The sequence below is a fragment of the Cervus canadensis genome, chromosome 30 (genome assembly GCF_019320065.1).
Source record: "Cervus canadensis isolate Bull #8, Minnesota chromosome 30, ASM1932006v1, whole genome shotgun sequence".
Lineage (NCBI taxonomy): Eukaryota > Metazoa > Chordata > Mammalia > Artiodactyla > Cervidae > Cervus > Cervus canadensis.
Genome location: NC_057415.1, coordinates 25,847,565 through 25,853,493, shown reverse-complemented (window position 1 = coordinate 25,853,493; position 5,929 = coordinate 25,847,565). Strand labels below are relative to the sequence as shown.

Genomic DNA, 5,929 nt, shown 5'->3' with positions numbered 1-5,929 from the left:
TGCTCTGCTGAGTATATTTCTATTATGTACAAAGATACATTTCATACCATTTATAAAGGGAAAATCATTACCAACATTAATCAAATCAACATTAATTTATTCAATTGTTTATTCACTACTTCAATTATAAATTCAGCAGACGTGTTTTTAGTGAAGTCAATATAAGGTAAGATAAAAATTTGGATTCTGCAGTAATGCTGCCTGGCTTAAAACTTGGCTTGATTTTTTAAAATTTTTTATTAGCTGGTGCCCTTTAACTTTATAATGTTAGCACATGCCTTATAGAATTATGAGGGTTAAAGGAGAGAATTCATGGTATGAATTCTCCCAAAGCAGCTCCCAAAGAATCATGTCTTTATGAAATCCCTGCAGCTTGAGTATGGATAGAATCTCTGACATGTTCCTCAGCCTGAGAATATGGTAAAGACAATGGAATGTTACTCCCATGATTACATTTCCTTAGAGAGAACTCTGCCTTACTAGATTGTAAAGAGAATCGCTTTGTGACCTTAAAGAAACAAACCACAATGTTGTGAACTGCATATGAAGTCACAGAGTAAGAACCTACGGTGGCCTCCAGGAACTGAGGACAGCTTTCACTCACAGCCATTTAGAGGCCAGGGTCCTTAGTCATGCACCTACAGAAAACTTATATTGCTAGCCAACTAAGTGAGCTCAGAAGCAGATTCTTTCCTAGAGAGATCTCCACATACAAACAAACCTTGACTACAGCCTTGTGAGACTTTCAACAGGGAACCCCACTTAAGGTATGCTCAGATTTCTGATCCACAGAAACTATGAGATGACAAGCTTGTGGTGATTTGTTATGCAAGAAAAGAAAACCAGTTTTACATGGGAAGGACTTAGAACAATACCCTAAAAAAGCAAAGGGCTCAATAAATTGTAGCTTTTTAATCATATACTCCATGACCCAGGAATTTGACTAGTCACTTTTTTTTTTTGGGGGGGGAAGAAAATTAAGTCTTATTTATTTTGAAAACCAAACCACTAGGAAAATATATCACAGTCTTGAAACAGCAAACAGACAATATTATCATTTCAAGTACTAAGTTGGTAAAAAAAACAAGGTCCTTATCAAAATGATAAGGGGCCAGAACTGGGGCAAGAACAACGCATGAAGCAAAGGCCCTGGCAAAAGTGGTGTTTGGTAATGGAGGGCAGTCCCTTTATCGCTCTAAAAGAGCCACGGTTCATCCCTGAGTTGCTTACTTTTCCTCCCTTGACTTTTTTGTTGCCAGGGGATTGTCTCAACAAAGCTCTGTTATTTCAGGGGGCAAAGTAAGCAACACTGGGTTTAGGCTTTCATTCTGTTTCATGAAAAACAGATTTTTCCAAAGCCCATACTTCACAACCCTCTTATTTAAGTAGCTAATAGTTCCTCTTTCACTGTTCGTTCCTGAATATGAGCATATAATACTGTCAAAATCCCGTTTCCCTGCAAGGCCGAGTGTCACTGTAAGACTGTCTTGTCGCTTGGCTGACTCTGCTGCAGGCGGCCTCAGGGCCCACCACGGCTGCTAGTGAGAGGGAACACTTGCTTCCCTTACCAGTGTGATATCGCTTCTTACATTTTTGCAGGGTCTCCAGGCTGAATGATGTAATGTGTGAGAATTTTAAGAAACACACATCCACATCTTGATGGAGAAATGAGTACCTGCAGGGACCCTTTCAAAGTTTTTATCCAAACTGCCTCTCCCAACTTTACATCTTAACATCATGCCCTTGTCTATAAGAGAAAAACAAGCAAAACAAACCCCCTAAAGCCCCCTGCCCCTTTCGACATTAGTGACTGCATGGATTTTATTAGTTTGTGGAAAATGTTGTAGTGATCCTTCTAGTAAACAGCAGGTGGGCAACACCTCTTTTCATACTCCAGTAGACCATAAGCAGGTTACATGAACCTGCCGGCCTCTTGGTATCTGTGCAGTAGGAGAATCTGGTACCTTGGAGGGCCCTGGTTTGGGACAAGGGAGACTCCCTATTGGCAGAAGTACTTGCCACATGAAATTCAGGCTCACAACAAACCTCCTGTGCTATCTGTGACCCAAATTTTAGCACCGTTTTTTTTTCCATTTCACTTTCTAGGATTGAAACACAAATGAACCAGTGTCCAGAGGAAAGAAACACAGGCCTTAGACTTGCTGCCATCCTTAATTTCCTCATTCCTTAACTCTCCTTAAAAGACCCAAATCCCCATTCCTCCTTTTAAATCAATTCCTGCCCTCAGCCCTGATGGCCACTAGCAGACAGCTATTTCCCCATGAATGAGAGCGACTCCTTCATCTTCCTGGTCATGGTTGGGATGAGGTTCATGTGGTCATCCACACACTTGGTCACGCAGGTCTCCAGCTGTTGCTTCACGTGAAGCTCCTTACTCCCTGCATCTATAGAATCTTTGGCCTTGTCATTGCAATACATAGTGCACCAGGCCAGGCGGTCCTGGAACTTCTCCAACTCGCTGGTCACCAGGGCCTGGGTTTGAGCCAGAGGTGCGTGGCAGAGTTCAATGCACTGGTGCACTTTTGCTGCACGGACGCCTGGCTTTCCTCACAATAGGCGGCGCTGCACCGGAACATAAGGCCCTGCATCTTCCGGATATTCTCTGTCTCCAGACTCTTCACCATGGAGTTCACCACCTCCTGCACCGGAGTTGCTGCTGCAGCTCCGCCATGGCGACCCGCGCCTGACTAGTCACTTTTTAAAAGGATGGATAAAATATGGCCCCTAACTTCTTGGAGTGTACTGTCAAGAGAAATACAAATAAATCTGATACAATATGGGGCTGCTGCTTGAACGGCAGGAAGCACGTGATCTTCTGGTTCAGTTCAGTTCACTCACTCAGTCGGGTCCAATTCTTTGTGATCCCATGGATTGCAGCATGTCAGGCTTCCCTGTCCATCACGAATCTCAGAGCTTGCTCAAACTCATGTCCATCAAGTCAGTGATGGCATCCAATCATCTCATCCTCTGTCATCCTCTTCTCCTGCCTTGAATCTTTTCCAGCATCAGGGTCTTTTCCAATGAGTCACTTCTTTGCTTCAGACAGCCAAAGTATTGGAGTTTCAGCTTCAGCATCAATCCTTCCATGAATATTCAGGACTGATTTCCTTTAGCATTGACAGGTTTGATCTCCTTGCAGTCCAAAGGACTCTCAAGATCCTCCCTCAACACCACACTTCAAAAACATCAGTTCTTCAGGGCTCAGCTTTCTTTATAGTCCAATTCTCACATCCATACATGACTACTGGAAAAACCATAGCTTTGACTAGACAAATCTTTGTTGGCAAAGGAATGTCTCTGCTTTTTAATATGTTGTCTAGGTTGTTCATAGCTTTTCTCTCAAAGAGCAAGCATCTTTTGATTTCATGGCTGCAGTCACCACCAGCAGTGATTTTGGAGCCCAAGAAAATAAAGTCAGCCACTGTTTCCACTGTTTCCCCATCTATTTGCTATGAAGTGATGAGACTGGATGCCATGATCTTAGTTTTCTGAATGTTGAGTTTTAAGCCAACTTTTTCACTCTCCTCTTTCGCTTTCATCAAGAGGCTCTTTAGTTCTTCTTTGCTTTATACCATAAGAATGATGTCATCTGAGTATCTGAAGTTATTAATATTATTCCCAACAATCTTGATGCCAGCTTGTGGTTCATCCAGTCTGGCATTTTGCATGATGTACTCTGAAGCTGAAACTCTAACACTTTGGCCACCTGATGCAAAGAACTGACTCATTTGAAAGTCAGTTGCTTGGAAAGATTGAAGGCAGGAGGAGAAGGGGATGACAGAGGATGAGATGGTTGGATGGCATCACCAACTCAATGGACATGAGTTTGGGTAAGCTTCAGGAGTTGGTGATGGGAAGGGAGGCCTGGAGTGCTGCAGTCCATGAGGTCGCAAAGAGTCAGACATGACTGAGCAACTGAACTGAATGGAAACTCTGCATATAAGTTAAATAAGCAGGGTGACAATATACAGCCTTGACATACTCCTTTCCTGACTTGGAACCAGTCTGTTGTCTGTTGCTTCTTAACCTACATATAGATTTCTTAGGACGCAGGTAAGGTGGCCTGGTATTCCAATCTCTGGAAGAATTTTCCACTCCCAGATAGGATCCTCTTGGAGTGCTTATAAATGAAACAGAACATAACCTGGGATGGAAGGTAATCCAGGGAAACTGTTGCCTAGCAAATCTTAAGTAATGATCCTTTCTATCACACACTTAATAATTAGTTTCAGTGTATTTCTTCCAATAAAATATAAACTCCTTGAAGACAGGGATTTTTGTCTAAATTCCTAGTACCTAGATGAATGCCTCATATATCATAAGTGAAGTCACTCAGTCGTGTCCAACTTTTTGCAACCCCATGGACTGTAACCTACCAGGCTCCTCCATCCATGGGATTCTCCAGCCAAGAATACTGGAGTGGGTTGCCATTTCCTTCTCCAGGGGATCTTCCCCACCCAGGGATCGAACCTGGGTCTCCCACATTGCAGGCAGATGCTTTAATCTCTGAACCACCAGGGAAGCCCTAGTATGTAGCAAGTGGTTAACATTTATTTGATTAATGAATTCCAAGTCAATCAAATGGATAAATTTGTGAAGGGTCACAAGGAAATCAGGCAGGAAGGATAAATTAGGAAGGAGAGGCATCTGTAAAATATTGGTGGTCAAAGGGGCACTGTGTCCTGATAGCCATCAAGTCCCTTTTTCTCAAAAACTGACTTTCTGGAAAGACAAAATAGTACACTGGGGTCAAAAAATGGATGTTCATTCATGTCTGCAAACACATGTACAGCAAAGTTGTGATGTATTTCTATTCTCATTCATGGCATGTTATGTTACCAGATGACAAAAATCACCTGGATGCTTATCATGGTCTTTGAGAGAATAAAAATTAGATTTGTATTCCTTGGAAAGATTAAAAATCTATGCAGTGCAAGGGATGTACGTGAACTTTAGGTCAGTACAGGACTTCTCAAGCATAAACTCTAGATATTTTATCATCAGCACACACACACACACAATTGAAAGACTTGTAATATTTTCCTTGTTTATCACTTCATTTCTCCCTTTTATTTATCATCCATCATTAAGCCAATAGGCCAGTACAAGTATTTCATATAACTTACACTGTCTTAAAGGCAAAAGGTAAAAGCTTAGAGGTTGTAAGCTTTTTTTCCTGGAACTGTTTACCAGATAAAGAATTAGTGAAGGATAATACTGTTTTGCTAAATACAGCATAAAGTTGAAACATGCACTATTGAAACTCAGATTTTTTCTCCAATTGAGCAGTAAAAATGCATTATTTAAATTTTTCTTTAGGTCTGAAATTCAGGTGTCTTTATAATGTACCTACCCTATACTAGAATGCTGAAATCCTTCTACATCAAAGATATGCTGTGTTTTGCAAACATATTTTCATCAGTAATTTACTCTAGTGGAGAAAATCTCTTGATTCAAACCTTTCCACCTAACAGGAGGATTAAAAAATAATTTCAGATCAACAGCCTCAGTAAAACAATCAGAAATTTAAAACCACTGAGAAATCAGTGGACAGTCAATATATATTTCGGATGGGATTTGTATCATATGTAATAGGGATCTGGAAGTTCCTATGTGAAACACAAGTGTGAGTCTTTAAAACTGAAAGAATTATCAATCATGTTTTAATCTTACTATGAGTTTAATCAATGATGTATAAAGTATGAGTATCATTTTGAATACTATATTGTTTAAGTATCATAGGGTGAAGTACAAATCAAAAATCAATTATCTTATTTAGAAATATTTAATAAAGTCAAGATTGCCAGGAGAAATATCAGTGACCTCAGATATGCAGATGACACCACCCTTATGGCAGAAAGTGAAGAGGAACTAAAAAGGCTCTTGATGAAAGTGAAAGAGGAGAGTG

General features: G+C 40.7%; 1 pseudogene; it reads right to left on the bottom strand.

Annotated features, from left to right (window-relative positions):
* Positions 1-2,026: 2,026 nt before the first annotated feature.
* On the bottom strand, positions 2,027-2,692 carry LOC122431935 (annotated as a pseudogene).
* Positions 2,693-5,929: the final 3,237 nt, after the last annotated feature.